This window comes from Quercus lobata, chromosome 4, assembly GCF_001633185.2.
Source record: "Quercus lobata isolate SW786 chromosome 4, ValleyOak3.0 Primary Assembly, whole genome shotgun sequence".
In the NCBI taxonomy this organism is placed as follows: Eukaryota; Viridiplantae; Streptophyta; class Magnoliopsida; order Fagales; family Fagaceae; genus Quercus; species Quercus lobata.
In genome coordinates, this window is record NC_044907.1 from 25,467,765 (window position 1) to 25,485,912 (window position 18,148).

General features: G+C 33.6%; 1 long non-coding RNA gene and 1 pseudogene across 1 annotated transcript; both read left to right on the forward strand.

The window, feature by feature from the left end:
* Positions 1-300: 300 nt before the first annotated feature.
* Positions 301-17,478, forward strand: LOC115986554 (annotated as a pseudogene).
* Positions 1,884-4,124, forward strand: LOC115986555. The gene is made up of 4 exons (XR_004090775.1): positions 1,884-2,340; positions 2,439-2,624; positions 2,831-2,908; positions 3,724-4,124. It is a non-coding gene; the product is annotated as an uncharacterized LOC115986555 (long non-coding RNA).
* Positions 17,479-18,148: the final 670 nt, after the last annotated feature.

Below are 18,148 nucleotides of genomic sequence, written 5' to 3' on the forward strand. Positions count from 1 at the left end.
AATGACTATTTGTTTTTCTCAGTTTTAGAGTGTAGAACTCATTGAATTTCCCCTACACAAATGTTGAAAGAACTCATTAATCTCTCACTAGTAAATAAATTTATACTCAAATTTTATTTAAAAATATCAAATATATAATTTTATTAAAATTTTCAATCATAATTGTTTAGTATGTGGTTGCTTCACTTAGTAAATAGTGTTTGCTTTAGTTGTTTAATCATTGTATAGTATACTATGTATAGAGGTTGAATGCACTGTTGCACATGCAGCCAGCTAAAAGGAAGTATCAGTAAAGAAAGTATGGCTTCTAAACCAGGAATTCTCACTGACTGGCCTTGGAAACCTCTTGGTAGCTTTAAGGTGGTGTTCTTAGCTAATCTCTAATTTATTTTTTATTTTATTTTATTTTTTTGCTTGGAAAATCTAATGTTTCACATACTCGGTGAATGCGTATAATGTCCACACTTTCACACCAAGTGCCTACATATTAAAAAAATGTCAGCATCTAAGACATGATGCCACATCATGTGTATAGATAGTGTGTAAAGGGAGTTTAAAGAGATGGTATACCCTGGCTTGTTTTGGGTGTATATGCCATCTCTCTCATTGCATTTGTGGCACTGCTATGAGAGAAATGACATACACCTGAAATAAGATATAATTTTTCAAGTCTAAGACAATAATTGAAGCCCTCTCTCTCTTACACACACACTAGCTAGCACAGTTTGTAACTTGTGTTTTTGTTGCTATATTTTCTTGTTAAATGTAGCATATATAATGGGCCATGTGACAGAAGGGACGTACGGTTAGCCAAGCGTTGAGGGTGGCGATTAAGTTTTTCTTGAAATTACTTTACTAGGGTTTAACACCTTAATACCTTATTGTTTAGTACACCATCGCTGTATATATGAACAAGTTTGTGTGACCAACGTAAGAAAACTAGGAAGAAAGTAAAAAAAAAAAAAAAACATGCTTTGGCGTTGTTTCTTTAGGATAGTTATTAACATTCTTTTATTTTTGATGAGGTTATTAACATGCAGATGATGGATCAAATTCAAGTTCAATCTTTCTAACATTTGTACGTAGGAACTACTTATAAGACAAATTGAAAACGACCTAATATATTATGGCTACGTTTTGATAATATATATGACTAAATTAAATGGTTTGTATTTTGTATACTCATTCATAGTCAAGGAAGAGATCGTGAAATTAAGGGACCTAACCAACTTTCTCATACTCCCTTTTCTGTTATGGAGGATGCTTCACAACCAGATATTGATTTCTCTTTCTCGTTATCGAAATGCGAAAGGCAGCAACCTACTTGTTGACAAGAGTCTTGAATTTGAACAAGTTGACAGAGAGCAAAATTGGTCAGTACTGCACAATATGGATCATTATAAGCATCAATAAGTATAGGGATAATATATATATATATATATATATACACAATATTTTTCGTAATTATTGACATAATTTATTGTGATTATTGGTATTGTATAATAAAAGTTGTGTCAATGATGAATCCATGTAAAACTAATGTGTTTCTTATCACAAATTACCCTCTTATCAATTTATATCTATATATATATATATATAATAGCAGAAGCTGAGAGAAAGTAGGTTCCTACATTTAAGGAGAGGGTGACAAATAGGAAAAAAGACTCCTTTAAAAACTGACACATACACAACTTTAAGATAAAATACTCGCACGGTACACCGTTTCAGTATTCTAAAGATTTCGACTTTTACTTCTACGGCCTTTGAAAGCCCCTCCACTGTTTCCATTTGTTTTGCAAGGGTAAGACCGTCTGACAATGATAGTGTATATTTTAAAATAAAAAAAGGGGTTAAAAATAAGATTAAAAAAAACGTCACAGCTAAAAAAATCTAGCCCCTTCATATCAGTCTTCTTAACATTTTCTCTCTCTAAAAAAACCCTGGCGATACTGTGATAGGGAGAAAGAGTAGGAGAAAAAAAGAAAAAAAAAAAGGACTGCTACATGGAGAAAGGAGAAAGAGAGACTGAGAGAAAAGAGAGATAGAGAAATAGAGAGGCAGAGAAAGGAGAAGAAGAGAGAGATTGAGAGATCAAAAACTGCAGTTTGCAAACAAGAATGAAAAGATGTCTCTCACTTCCTGTCAAATTTCTTCATCTAACTGTCCGCTAATTTCTTTCCTTGGAATAAGAAGAAGTAAGGAAGATGAAGCGTCAAGAACGAAGAGGAGTCAAGAATGAAATAGAGGGGCAGAGATGGAGAGAAGGGCGCCACCCAGATCTTCGGCCATCACCGTAAGCCTCCACTCACTACCCGACTATCGGAATCAAAATCGCTATTGGTATAGCTCTATTTTAAATTTAAAAATTTAGGGTTTTTGGTTTTTATTTGGAGAACCAATTGGGTGTTGATTATGATTTAAATTGGTTTTTTGGGTAGATTCGGTTTTGATTAAGGGATACGGAGGTAGAAGAAGCAAGCAGAGTTTGTAGGCGCCAAGAGAGAAGAAATATCTATGGCTGGCCATTACCTGTTCCCTCGCCAGACTTGGGCCATCGGAACCGCAAGCACACATGAAGGAAAAACTATGACCATACGCCACCCTTATCGTCGGAATTGGCACCGGTACAATTTTTTTTTCCCATTTTTTAGATTTGGCCATTTGGGTTTTTTTTGTTGATATGTTTAGATTTGATTCGTTTTTGTTTCGGGTTTTTGGGTGCTTCTATTTCTAATCTTTATGAAAACATTGAGATTAAATAAGTATAGAATTGAAATCATTGGGTATTTCCATTTCTAATATTTATTTTCCTTTTTCAATCTTATTTTAGGTCTTTCTGCCGGAACATCATACACCCAGATAGAGTCCGTAAGGCACAGAGAGACAGGCTGCCGTATACCTGTAACCGGTAAAGTTATTGTTTTTGGTTTTTTCCTTTTCGTTTTCAAATCTGGGGTTTGAATATGATTTAGGTTTGAATTTCTTGGTTGGATTGGTTTATATTTAGCTATTTCAATTAGATTTGGTTTTGAGTTAGGCTTCCATTAGCATGCCACTGATAGGTAATTTGGCCAGTTGTTAATTTTTAACATTTTAAATTATTGTTGTATTAGTTCTTGCTTGAATTAGATTGGTTTGGTTTTGAGTGATCATTTACGAAATTCATTACAGTTAGTATTTTTCCTCTTTTGAAAATTGAGACTGCTAAGTTTTTGAAATTGACAGCACTGATCAGCTTTGCTATGCCTAAGATATAATCAATATATACATTTTATTATATGCTTACAAATTGTTTGATAAAATTCTGCTGTTTTTTAATTCTAAAATTTATTTTTATTGTTTATAATTTAAGTTTTATGATGTGTATAATTCTCCCAATAGTACCTAAATGATTCAAATCATTGGCTTCTTTCTCCCTCAGGTTTGTATCAGTTTATTTTATAGTTTCTTTTTGTTTGTACGGAATCAAGAATTTACTTCTTTGTGAAACTGAGGGTGGGAGAGAGGGACTTACTTTTAATGTGATATAGGTCAAAGCTTAATGAAAGTTTGGGCAATGATGGAGTTATTTTTAGGAGGAGCATGAAATTCAGCAACATAAATATACCTCTGTTTGGAAGAATCTCAACTTTTCAGTTAAAATAGAGTGACAAAATTTTGAATATGATGATTGTTTTTGTAATATCTCCTGTTTAAGGTTCTAATTTTCTTTTTCTCATACAGGTGGTGTGTACATGGGAAAAAGGGATTTTGACTCTGATATAGAATGCTTCAGGTTTTTTCTAAGTCTGGTGTTATTAATGGCAAGGCACTGTTGATAGGCTTGATTGTTCTGTTTCTAAACATAATAATAGCTGTTTGTTCAGGAGGCATTCTATACTGTTGGTATTGGAGTTTGGATAAGGAATGCAACTGATGTCTATTTTTCTTAAATGGCACTCTGTTTTTGTTAGAGAGGTTCTGAGGGTCCCATGGTCTAGATTTTTGATGATTATGTGGAAATACGATATTGTTTTCTCTACAAGATTCCAGAAATTATCATGTAGCTTTCTATTTCTGTTGTTGCACTTGATGTGATTAATCAGTGCTTACCTTTGGAATCCTGATGTGTTGTTGCATTGTTATCCTTCATCTCTATATTTTGTGTGTATATATATATATATATATATAGTAAATTCATTATTTAGTTTTTTTTTTGGTTGGTTGTAATTTCAACACTCTTTTTGCTATAACATACAGCTATTTAGACAATTAATTCATTTGGTTTCCTTACATGTTCTGTGTTGATTTCTCAGTTTATGCAGTTACTTCTTTTCATTTGTAACATGACTTAATAATGTAGTCACAAGAGCAAGCCTATTTAGGTCCTTATTCATGTGATCAATGCTACTTTGTTGTTGCTTTCCTACTTCTTAATGTTGCATATTTAAAACAAATTTGGGAATGTTGAGTGAACTTCCATTATTAAAAAAAAATAAGGAAGAAAAATTAAACAAAAGAAAGATCCAGGAGAAGTGGATGAACTTTATAAATGTTGGCTAATTTTGTTTTAATTAGATTTTTTTTTTTTTTTTTGGTTGGGGAGCTGTATTAGTGATTGGGTTCTACAGGGTTATTAAAATGAGTACTAGGTGTTCGATGAAATCCTGCAAAGAACTTGGGATAGAAAAGGTTATGTTTGGGTTATTCTAAAACAAAATTAGAGAAATTGGATTGAGTTTATTAAAAATTAAAAATTATCCTACGCACTGCGCGGGTTAAACACTAGTATATATAATAGATGGGGTTTATTTTACACATACTATTGCACACAAAGTATATACACTCACTTTTTTTTTGCATTGAATTCGTGATTACCTGTGAACTTTGTGTGCATTATTTTTTACGCTAAAAGATTATGTCTCTAACATTACTCATATAAATATATACATGTAGTCAAAAGCCTTTTAATTTAACTGGCATCTCATAGTATTTCTAATGAAAATGTTTTGGGTTTAAATTTCTTCTCCCCCAATTGTCAAACTATTCTTCTCTAAGATCATACAATATGCCACAACTTAATGATATGATCGACTGTGACTAATGAAAAATCACTTTTACATGAACTCATTACTTTTTTTTTTTTTTTTTTTTTTTTTTCCATTATTCATAATCGATCCCTTCATAGCTATAGCACAAGAATTACATGCACCACTAAACATTTTCTATTGACAAAAGCTAATGAACATAAAAGTTTTTTTTTATTTATTTGGTGAAAAAGGATGGATACTTAGATTAGCTGCTAACAGTGGCGGAGCCAGGATTTCAATTCAGGGGGGGCAAAATTATAGGGAACTTTGGAAGCACAATCATTTATCTATTGATCTCCCATTCAATTTTTTAATTAATTTTTAACACTTCATTGCTAAAAAGCCTCAAAGTTCGTTACCAAAACATAGAATTTGAAACAATGAAAGAGTCAAAGAGATTGAGGGAGAAAAAAAAGATTAGTGGAAAGATGTAAGCATTAGAGATTTAGTGTCATGAAAAAATAAGACATAATTTAAAAGTATGGATCCGCTACTTAGAATTGGAACCATGAAATATTTTAAACTCAATTTAGTAGACGATTTTTATTTAAACTTAAAAAGTGTGATGAAAATTGAATTTCAAATGGTGTAAAAGATTAAGTGCTGTGTATCTCCCATTAAAAAAAATTAGTAAGTGTCAATGTGTCCAATTTAATATTATCTCTTTGTATCTTTTTTCTCTAGTATGATATTTAGTAAAACATTGTTGATAAAGGTACAAGTGTGTAGCACATCTCATGACAGCAAAGCAAGTTCTTGCATGTGCTACCAGAGAATAACAAGCCACCTCATAAGGCACTATCTCTCACAAACATACATGATATTAGATCAATAGAATGTAAAATCTCAATTACTTGAACTTCAGGTATTTGAAAGAAGCATATTAAGCAGCTCTTTGTATCAGAACACTGTGGTAGCCGATTCTAATTCTGCAGGTGTCTTGAAAGAGCAGCTCTTTGTTTTCGTTTTAAGATATATAACATATTGTATACTCTTCTCTTTATAAGGGGGGGAATTAATTTCAGCATCAAACTATCAAATTTGTATCATTTGCATAGTTAACTGAAATTATGGGTTAGAATTTGAGGTTAATTGGTTGTCTTTGAAATTTGTCCAGAAATTCTTGGTGTGGGGGGGGCAAAGTAATCCAGAAATCCTATACTAAAGGGGTTTGGGAGGAAGGTCAGGGGGGGCAGTTGCCCCCCCTTGGCTCCGCCCCTGGCTGCTAATAAGTCTGTTACAAAAATTGCCAGCCTCATCAAAGGCTAGCAAACTGACCACCACAGGCGGCGATACTACAAAAACAGCAAAAGAAGAAATTACACTGGATCACATTCTAGCTAGAGTGTCAACATATTGATTAGCTTCCCGGTATTATGTTGTATCCATTTGTTAGGAATTTCTCTGTAAAGGCTCCTGCAATCAGACAGTAGAGGCTCCATTAACATATTAGAATTATCACTATTTATTATATGTACTACACTCAGTGCATCAAGTTCAACAATTAGATAATTAAGCCCTAGGTCCTTAGCAATGATTAATCCGTCTCTAAGCGCCCATAACTCTGCAATAACATTGTTAGTCGAACCCAACGCACGGCTGTAGCCTCTGATACAGTGGCGTAAGTGGTCTCGAATCACCCCTCCCCCACCTGCTCTGCCTGGACTGCCTAATGCAGAGCCATCCGTGCCCAACGCGCAGGGGGTTTTTGCCAAGAAACAGGAACACAAATCTTGGAGAGGGGAATCTTGGTCTTCATACCAATAGAGAAGTATTCAGCACTGCTTTGGACGCATTTCTTATCAAGATTCTGGTTAGGCCTCCCCGTTCTTAACACAAAATCATTTCTGTGGATCCAAATATGCCAAATGCTCATGATGAAGATGATTCTCCATGGAATACCCAAAAACCTTGAACACACTTTAGTTTTGCAGTTCACTTGCAGCCACTCCGCAACAGGTTTATTGAAAGAGTCTACAAGGCAACCGAGAAACTCCAACTTCTGCCAAAGCTCCATGGCTGATTTGCAGCCTCTGAGCATATGATTTATAGATTCATTACCTTCATTGCAGAAAGGGCATATAGGGCTGAGGTTTAAACCCCTTGAACCCAGGACTTCGCAAGTGGGAATGCTGTTGTGAAGACACAGCCTAAGGAAGAATTGGATTTTTGAAGGGCAATCCATCTTTCATACCCACGACACAGTGTCAGTCCTCGGGTTCAAAGGGTTTGAATCTCTAGCTAAGAGATAGGTTGACTTACAAGAGAACAAACCATCTTTAGAGAAAGCCCAAGCTAGGGAATCCTTAGTGTTTGGATTATTAGAGAATGGAGTAGCTTTCATAGCTTCAATGAGTTCACTAGGAAGCTCAAAGGAAAGATTTTGCAGATTCCAACCAATAGAGTTACTATGGCACTGTTGGACTGTCAACACTTCATCTCTTGTAAGTGGTCCTTGGATGAGTCTTCTAAGTGGACCCGTGGGGAGCCAGAAGTCCTGCCACAAGTTCACATCCTCTCCATTACCAATAGTCCATTTAAGGCCTCTCACATACGCAGGGCCTCCAACTTTGCAAGCTGCCCATATTTTTGAGCAAGGCCTATTTCTACCCTCCTCAGTCAACCTACTAGGGGTTAAATATTTCTTTGATAACATTTGTGCCCAAGGGGCGTCATTTTCATTTTCAATCCTCCAACATAGTTTTGCAAGAAGTGCTTGGTTTCTATGTCTCATTTGGAACAGACCCAGTCCTCCCCAATCCTTAGGCATGGTAACAGTGTGCCAATTAACCAAGTGAAGTTTCCTTTTTTCCTCTGTTGACCCCCAAAGAAAGTTCCTAATCAGCTTATCCATGGCATTGCACACTTTAATGGGCAGGGCATGAGACTGCATATAATAATCAGCTATGGAAGCAGCGGCTGACTTAACTAGCACTAGTTTTCCTGCCTTGGACAGCAGCTTGGATTGCCATCCAGCCAACTTACTTTGGATTTTTTCAATCACAAAATTGAAGGCATCACATTCCTTCCTTGGTGCAATAGAGGGAAACCCAAGTACTTCCCCAAATTCTGAGTTGCCAACATAAAAGTTTAGTACAGATTGTAATTGTCTAAAGCGTGTTTTTTTGTTTTGGTTATATTAAACTTCCGGATAGGGATGACCAAATATTACTCAGTGGTATCGTATACTACCTATTCAGCAGCATGGTACAGAGAGCTTCACACTTGCCCATTTGGAGAATAGATGGAGTAATAATATTAATTCTACTTCATGTGGGACCGGTGGAATTTCTTTACTACTGGCTTCATAGAGGATTACACCACCATTACCTTTACTCTCGCTACCATTCTCAGGATTTTTTTTGAAAATAACTATAAAAGTTAAACTATTTTATTAGTTAGGCAAGGTTTGAAACTATTTTGTTATCTAACAACTCGAGTTTATAATACTCGATTTCACTGTAGCAAATCGACTTTAAGAAACTCGATTTCCATGAGGTTATGTAAAAGGAAACCAACGCTGCAGAAACCCAGAAAACGCTAGGCAGGAAGACACCAACAGCAACGCAGGAAAACACCAACAGTAACGCAGCCCAGAAAACACCAACGCAGAAACCCAGAAATCACAGCAATGCAGTCCAGGATCCAACGCAGAAACCCAGAAAAACGCAAGAAGAAACCGTGATTTTTGGGTTTGGATTTTTGCTTCGATTGAGATCGTAATTTGGGTTTGGGATTTTGAGAAATGGATTTAGATGAAGAAGGAAGAATTGGCTTGGGTTTTTGGGGGCTAGGAAGAAGGGAAGAAGATGGTGAACAGGACCTGAAATGGAGAAAAAAAAAAAAAAAAAAAACGAGGAAGAAGATGGTGAACAGTAGCAGCGACAGAAATCGAGTCTGGTGAAGGCGATTTGCTACAGTGAAATCGAGTCTATAAGACTCGAGTTGTTAGATACCAAATTAGTTTCAAACCTTGGCTAACTAATAAAATAGTTTGGCTTTTGTAGTTATTTTCAAAAAAAATCCACCATTCTCACCACCATTCCTCAATTGTCACAGAGCCAATGACTTGTGAGACCTATTAAATTTATTATCATGCTTGTTGGTACAATATGAATTTTATCTACTAATACTTCCCCTTAAATGTATGCAAATAGGTGGGAGATTTTCAGATTCAAAAATAAAATGCTCATTTTTATAATATACCTTAAATTAATAATTGATCCTAACAATGATAATTTTTTTGCTGAATCCTAACAATGATAATTAAGACAATAATAAATTATTAGCTATTTATTAAGGTAATAAAAATTTACCACAACTTGATGATATAATTGATTGTGTGTTGGAACTAAAGTGTGTTTGTTTATGTAGGAGTAGAAGATAGTTTAGGATATCAAAAATCTTGTAACTCAATTGGACTTCTTAGTATTTCCAATAGAAACATTTAGGAACCCAACTGAAAAAAGATCGTTTATAATTTTATAATCGAGTTTGATCCCATAGAGAAAGCAAAGAGAAGGAGAGGAAATATTCAAATTATAGTAACTTGTACTTTATGAGCCATGGGCCATGTCATTCATGTTATGCTAGGTGTTAAAGGTTCAAGAAGTGCTTTTTTACGCTTTCGAAAATCAAATCAAGAAATTCTCTGGCATCAAGTCTCAAGTTAAACGGTTAAGAATATCATAGGATGGGTGGGTTGGACACCAAGTGTGTTTGCTATTTGTAGGAGTGAAAGATATATAGTTTAAGATTTCTAACTTCAATAACATAACTGGTGGGTTTACTATTTTATGGAAAATGCTACAATTACTATCAATATTACTATAAAATACTTACAAAATAATGTGATAATGAATGTTATTGATGTCACTTTCACAACATAATAAAAAAGAATCTGCATGGCCAATGATCTTTTATATAAATTTCCTGTATAGAATTATTGCATGGAACATAGGCTTAGCTGTTTTAGAGCCATTAATGATTGGTGAATTCAGAGAGAGAGAGAGAGAGAGAGAGAGAGAGAATAATTTTTAATACATCAATAATAAATTGAATTTTAGATTTTCGTGAATTTTTTTTTTTTTTTTAGAGTTTCAGTTTATAGTGTTTGCTTCTGATGATAGTTTTTTGTCATCAGATTAAGACATCAATCAGACCAAGACTTTCATGAAGTATTAGTAAGCCGAATAAGCAAAAAAGAAATAAAAAAGGAACAACTTACAGTTTCCATAATTTTTCTGATGACCTTCTCATTCTTATATTTCTTCTTATGGCAGCTGTCACTCATCCATTTGCCGAGCACATAGCATATTTTATGCTCTTTACAACACCATCGGCGACTGCATTTTTGCAGGAAATGCTTCTTTGGCTTCCGTTTTCGGTTATGTTACTTACGTAGACTTGATGAACAACATGGGTCACTGTAATTTTGAATTTATTCCAAAGTGGCTGTTCTCCATCTTTCCCCAACTTAAGTTTCTCATGTACACTCCTTCGTAAGTTTAAATCCCTATTTTCCATATAAGTCTCTATTTATGTTAGTTCACGGTTAAAAAAGTAATGTTAAGATCACAACTTTTATTATAACTTGTTTACATGGTAAATTTTGGGTAGTGGAGTTGTAGACCTACTACTTTTACTACACCACTCACAACTTACAGTGTAAGCAAGTTGTGGCAAAAATTGTGGTCCCAGTATTTTCTTTGTTAAAATGAATACTAATTTTTTTTTTTGAAACAAACTAACTACTAAACACACACACATTGAATTCCAGTTTTTCACCAAACTCAAACACATTATTTAACCCAAAATACCACTACAAAAGGGTCTGAATATCAATATTATTAATGTTTTCATGAGAGTTTATTAAAAGTCAAATGCAATAATTTCTTTCTTAAAAAAAAGCAATAAATTAATAATTACTCAAAGCATGATTTATGATTGAGTTTAAGTTCTATAAGGATGAGGTGTAAACCCCTTGATTTACACCCACCAATAAATGGATGTCACATCATTATTTACTTAAAAAATTGAATTTACCTATTCCCACTATATATATTCTCACAATTTGAAGATACAATGGAAATTTGTGCACAAAATTTATCCAATATATTGTCTATATCACTTTTTGGTTAATAACATGTTTTCCTATTGCTACATCGCCTTTTTTTTTTCAAAATGCCATGACATGCCAAACTAGCCATATCATAGCCACCTGGAGATGATGCCCTCTACCGCTATATAGGTAAACACGGACTAGAAACTGAGAAAAGAGTAGAACTGGACTAAATTAACTATTTTGGTTTAGTTAGTACAATTTTAAAATAACTATTAATTTATAGGATGAACAATAAATTTCACATTTTTTTTTCTTCATAATTGCTAATGTGGCAGGTTGTCATTACAAAAATAGGAGGCCTACTTTCAAAACATCGCTATAGGTCCATCTAGTGTTGTTGTTGAACATGATGCTACACTACTAAACACAATTTATCACTTTCAATTTTGCAAAACAATTAAAACATGGTTGTAACAAGTGAAAATTTCTGTTTTAACATTTAAATGGAGAGTTATGAATATGATTAAATATATGATATTACAGGTTTCTCTTTTTGCATCATACAAAATTTTGGACCAATTACTCCCTATTTATGCCTTTTTATGATTACATCTATGGTACTATGGACAAATCCTCTGATGCACTATATGAAGCTTCTCTCAACAAAGAGGAAGAAGTGCCCCATGTAGTGCATCTAACACATCTCACAACACCAGAATCAATCTATCATCTGCGGCTTGGATTTGCTTCCTTTGCCTCTAGCCCTCACGTTTCAAAATGGTACATGTGGTTAATGTGGCCCATGACATTATTGTCTAAGGTTTTAACTTGGATATATGGTCGAACATTTGTGGTTGAGAGGCATCGTTTCAATAAGCTCAGTTTACAAACTTGGGTCATCCCCAAGTATAGTATACAAGTAAGAAAAAATTTCACCACTTTTTCTTTTTCCCCAACTTTGGCCAACATTTTATTTATCTACTTGATGCCACAGTAATTTTTGCAATGGCACAATGACTATCAATTATTTAATTGAGCAAGCCATACTTGAAGCTGATAAAAAGGGCATTAAAGTGTTCAGTCTAGGTCTCATGAACCAGGTAAGAGTTGGTTTTCTCTTATTCTTATTATCATTATTATTATTTTTTATTTAATTCTCTTTATCTATCTTCTTCTTCTTCTTTTTTTTCATATATGCACTGGTCAGATAATTTTTTTCCCCTTTGGTGGTGCACTTGGAGACAAGTAGACAACAATATGAACGCATATAAATCAATGATCTGGTGACCAGAAAGAACATTTAATTTAGACTACTATATGAATTTCTGATAATTCATAGCAACTTTTGATCAGCTATATAGAAAGCTCCTAAGATACTTTACAAACTCTAGAAGAAAATGTGATTGCAAACAACGATGGTTTCTTTTGTTATAATTATGATTAAATAATTAATTTAACAATTTCTTAACAATTTACATAAACTTTTGAAAATGGTTTATCTCCCATTGTATTAGAGACCAAGTGATCCTAAGTTCGAACCTATTTTTTTTATCTCTCATTTATCCTAAAACCTACAAATATTATTAGAGAAAAATAGTCCAATGGACATGACAAAATATACCAAAACCAATTAACCAAAAAGCATTATTGCAGATAAATGGTTGAGTGGGCTTGACATATATAATGAACCCAAACCAACCAGCCCAAAATATTCAAACCCATCACCTGTGGTTTGGTTTGGATCAATTATTTTAGCACCTACAGCTTAGCTTGGGCTGATGGTTTTTCAGCCCATTGAGGTCAGTTTGAGTTTTTTAAAAAGGGCAATGATACATTGATACTCTTAGTCTCTTACACTCGGTTTTTATTTTATTTTATTTTAATTTTATTTTACTGATACATTCACTTTCATGCATTAAAATGTGAATATTTCTGCATAAATTATGGATATTGATGTAAAATAGTGGACATAAATGAGTGTAAGAGGATATTTTCCTTTTGGAAAAACCCCTTCAAAACCAACCCGGTCACACCCGTAGGTCGGTTCTCTCTCTCTCCATAAAGTTTAAGACTTAAATGATGTTAGGGATACTATAATTTTAACGTATTAACAGGGACGGAGCTAGAATTCTTAGTTGAGTGGGGTAGAAGTTTAAACAAAAAAAAAAAAAAATCATAAAAATCCAAATAAGTATTGTAAGGACACGATTCGTAACGAACCGTAGTAGTGTTGGGTTCGCATGTAAAAAGGCCCAAACAATATCATTTGTAGAGTGTAAGTTTGAAAGGCTAGGCCTTAGTCACCAGGTGGTGGGTTTTTCGTGGTGTTCATGCGTGGTTAAGTTTTCTTCACCCCTGAAATCTTTCTCCTGGAGGTGGGCTGGGAGGCTCTGATTTTTGGCCATTTTTCCCAGCCCCTTGCTTGGTGCACCTACCTTTTTATTATATAGTCTGTCTTGGTTGATCCTGTCCCTCCACTTGTTGGTCAAGCAGGTGCTTATTTCTGTATCCATCCCATCAACCGTCCCCTCTTACTTTCTACTAGTTGCGAAGATCGAAGTTTACACCGTCTAAACGTCTTTTCCCATTAATCGGATCTAGGCGCTGGCAGATGCATTTAATGCGGGGAGGGGGAATGCACTTTCCTTGATCCAATCCTACACCCTGCTTCCTTATGGGCCCCCCTTCCACTCACATCCCCTTGAGGGGGCTGTTTGGGGATTGCCTCCACCAAGACGTTGGTCTTCTCATTGAAGCTCTGGAATGCCGAGGACAGGGTAGTTTCTCAGCCGTTCCCCTTGACACCCCGGCCATCGATTATTCGTCCTCGGCAAAATACCTCCTCGGCATGGGCCCTGGGCCCAGATAGAGTTTGGGCCGGATTGCAGACCTCTCGGACCCACAAGTATCTATTTAGTGTTTTTAACAAATAAAACTATCATTTTTTATATATTATATTTCAATCATCTATGAAAAGGGAACTAGACAATTCTTTTAAATCTAAAAAATCATCAATGATTGTCATAGAAGGAATAATTATTATTACAAAGTAAACATGAATATAAGCACCATGCATAATTCATTAAGTATAAATTTTTTACTTTTCTAAAGGTAAGTTCATTACTTATCAATTCATAATTAATTAGTTTGCAATTTATGAATTTATATATTATCAATTTATTAGCTAGTTATATTACTATGAGTCACTAAATGTGGGTAAGTGTCACAATTTTATTTAGTTAAGTTGGTGTGACATTTTATGCAATTGTTTTGTCTTTGTTTTTGTTTAATTATTCAGCCACACTTGCCCATTGCCCCACACCAACTGTTACCCCACTACCAGTATTGTTATCCAATCAACTGCTTCTACCAAGTACCAACTTCCCACAGTCCCACTATTGACACCACACAATTTTACAGCATATCTCAATAGAAAAATATAGTCACACGTAAAAGACAGTCTCTTAGACAAAGAGATACAAAAGTCAAAACACATAAATCAGTATGTAAAAAGATTCCAAGAGATAGACAAAACACATAAATGCGTACGGAGGAAAAGAGAAAAATCAAATAAGTCACTGACTCACTTGCCAGAGAGTCAAGTGTTGCAAAATGCAAAGAGAGAAGAAATACTTGCAATGATAATGGAGATCTGACTAGCAACAGTGAACGAGTGAAGTGTAAATGCGTGGCTACTGGTGATGGCAATGAGGCATCAGCCTGCAGATTCTCTTCGAGGCTGAAATGGTTTTTCTTTTGTTATCACAGTCTAAAAATGGGCTTACTTATTTTGTTAAATTTTTTTAATATTGTTTAGGTTGAAATGGATTTTATTTGACCTAATTTATGGTGTTGTTTGGGCCATTTTTGGGTTTAGGGTGCAAGAGTTTGGGGCTGATATGTGTTATTGTTTGAAAATTTTTTTGGTTTAAAGGGCCAAGATTTTGGAGGGCCAAGTTAAAGTTTTTTGGGCCTAACTTTTAAATCAAGCTCATTATATATATAATATATATATATATATATATATATATATATATTTCAAAATATCGGGGGGGCCATTGCCTCCCAATGTCAAACTTTGCTCCGTCCCTGTATATTAACCATACAAATTGATTTGTCAACTTTTAAACACAGGATATAAAAAAAAAAAATTAGATATTTATTATGCTATTTTTTTTATATAATATTTATAATGCTATTGATATGGCATCCATCATATTATCACTATCACGCTAATTTGTAAATATAATGTAATAATATTAGTAGGAGATTTTACATTTTTTTCTTAAAATTTTTGCACGGTGAGGAACTCAATAGTTATGGTGGGCTATATGTCCAGAGGCATCCTCAGCTGAAAATAAAGATAGTGGATGGATGTAGCCTTGCAGCTGCCGTAGTGCTAAATAGTATTCACAAAGGAACAACACAAGTGCTCCTTAATTCGAGGCAAAATCACTAAGGTTGCTTTTGCCATTGCATTTTATTTATGCAAATGAGGCATTCAGATATATATGTTTAACATCTAATTAGTTTCATGTAATTTTATTTAAAAAAAAAAATTAGATTCATGTAATAATTTTTTTTCAAATTAAAAAAAAATACATGTAATAATAAGACCGAAACCCATAATTGAAAAATTAATTTGATATCACAATTAAAGTGCAGCACAAATATTTATTCTTTTTTTCCCACCACCAAAAAAAGGTTTAGATTAATTCATGGTATTCGAGCTTTTTTTTTTTTTTTTGACAGAAAAACAAAAAATCTACCTTGCTGATAAAGTTTTTTTGAAATTATAATAAAAAGCTTGTATTTAATAATTTTTTATTGTATAAATAATTTGAAAATCCAATGGTTGGATTACATATTCTCTATATTTTTAATACACTTGCCAAATTTCATATTAATCGAACATTATTTACTATTTGATCCATTAATCGAATTTTCATGCATAATTTTAAAATACAAAAATTTGTATTTTAAAAATTTTATTGATGACCTAATTATTGATTTTTAATTATATTGAAATTTTGTAAGTAAAAAGTACATATATATATATATATATATATATACACGAAGATAATAATGTAAGGATTTATCAAAATTTGCATCTAAATAAAGAATATTGAGTCATGTAACTCTCTCTCTCTCTCTCTCTCTTGTGTTGAGTGTGATAGGAGAACTACATTATGTTGTATAGTTCAACGAGGTTGGATTTTACTAATGAACTGCGTACATCATGCTTCATGCATTGGTGTGGTGCTGTAGTCGGTTTATTTGTACAACCATTTATGAACTTTGATTTTTTAAGAAAAGCTCAAAGACGGAATAGCTTACAATTATTTTGGGATGAAATGGGCCAAAAACAAGGTAAACTACTGCTTTTACCTTTTAACATGACCTCATTTTAGGTGGCTACATTACATGAGGACGAGTACATGAAGCTTAACAAAGCCTTGGACACGAAGTCTGAGAGTAGTTTGATCCTTTCAAAAACCTACGCTCAAAAGGTGAACCATCAAATATTTAAGCCTATGCTCAATTATTCTTGAATATTTAAACTACTCTTTCACTAATTTGTACATTAGATGAACATGCCACAGGCTGAAACATTCTAATATCTAGCTAGAAATGGATTTTTCAACCATGAACAACATAAGTAACACTACAAAGTTTTACAGATATGGTTAGTAGGAGATGGATTGACTGAAGAAGAACAGTTGAAGGTGCGGAAGGGAACATTATTTATTCCCCATTCACAATCGCCACCAAAAAAATATCGTAAGGACTGCATGTACCATTTCACTCCAGCAATTAATGTTGATTCCCCCTTCTCTTGTGAATATCTACTCTTGTGAGGTTCGTAATGTTAGATTAAATAAATGAATAAATTTATTATCTCTTAATAGCTTAAATTTTTGAGAGAATCAATAATTTAATATAGTATTAGAATAAGAGATCTTGAGTTCAATTTTCTGTGTCTACCTTATCTTCTATTTAAATTTACATGTGTTGGGCTCTACCCAATTTAATATTACTATTAATGGGAATTTTGTGCTAAGAATCTGTCACTCCCTTTCTTTTGAAATTTAATGCTGAATGACACTATTATTTTAAATTTGATTTTTCCAATCACTTTGCTTATGGAAGCTTTGAAATATATGGGTGCAGAACTGGTTGCCAAGAAGGGTGATGAGTGCATGGCGTATAGCTGGGATAGTGCATGCATTAGAAGGATGGAATGAGCATGAATGAGGTTACACGATGTCCAACATGCAGAAAGTTTGGCAAGCGAGTCTTCATCATGGATTTCAACCTTTGATGCTCTCCGATGAATCTTCATAAATATGAGACTTGTGCAATGGATAATGCATTTTCAAACATTTTGTAATACTTTATATTATGTCTCATATAACAATACTATGTGATATAATATTTGAGAAACCATCTTAATTTATTATTACATGTTCTTTATATTACATGTCATTAGAAGCTAGGATAATAAAAGATACGAACCAATTGCTTGAATGAATTGAAAATAATTTAATTATTTCCACTCATTTATTCATACAATTATCTTTTATCTTTTTGATTGGTGTAAATAAAGTTGCTATTGTCTTTTTCTATACCATGTTCAATTATTATTATTATTTTTATTTGGTTCGAGTGGAGGCCCATTAAAAATAATGGGTACGTAACATGAGATAACTCTAAACTCCCTCATGCAGCCCTTCCTCGTAGGTAAGGCGAATTCTAAAATTCCTTTATTAGTTGAGTACCGAAAAAGAAAAAGAAAAAGAAAAAGAAAAAGAGAAATTCAATTTAGTCAATTGACATTCATATTTATATAAAATTTCAAAATAGATAAATAGCAATTTGAATAAGAGGTTGGAATAGCTTGTCACATTCTCAATTTCTTAATGATATCCTATTGATACTAGTAATTTTTAGCAATTGCATATAGGACAAAAGTAATTTTTAGCAATTGCATATAGCTAGGTGGTTGGCCTTATAG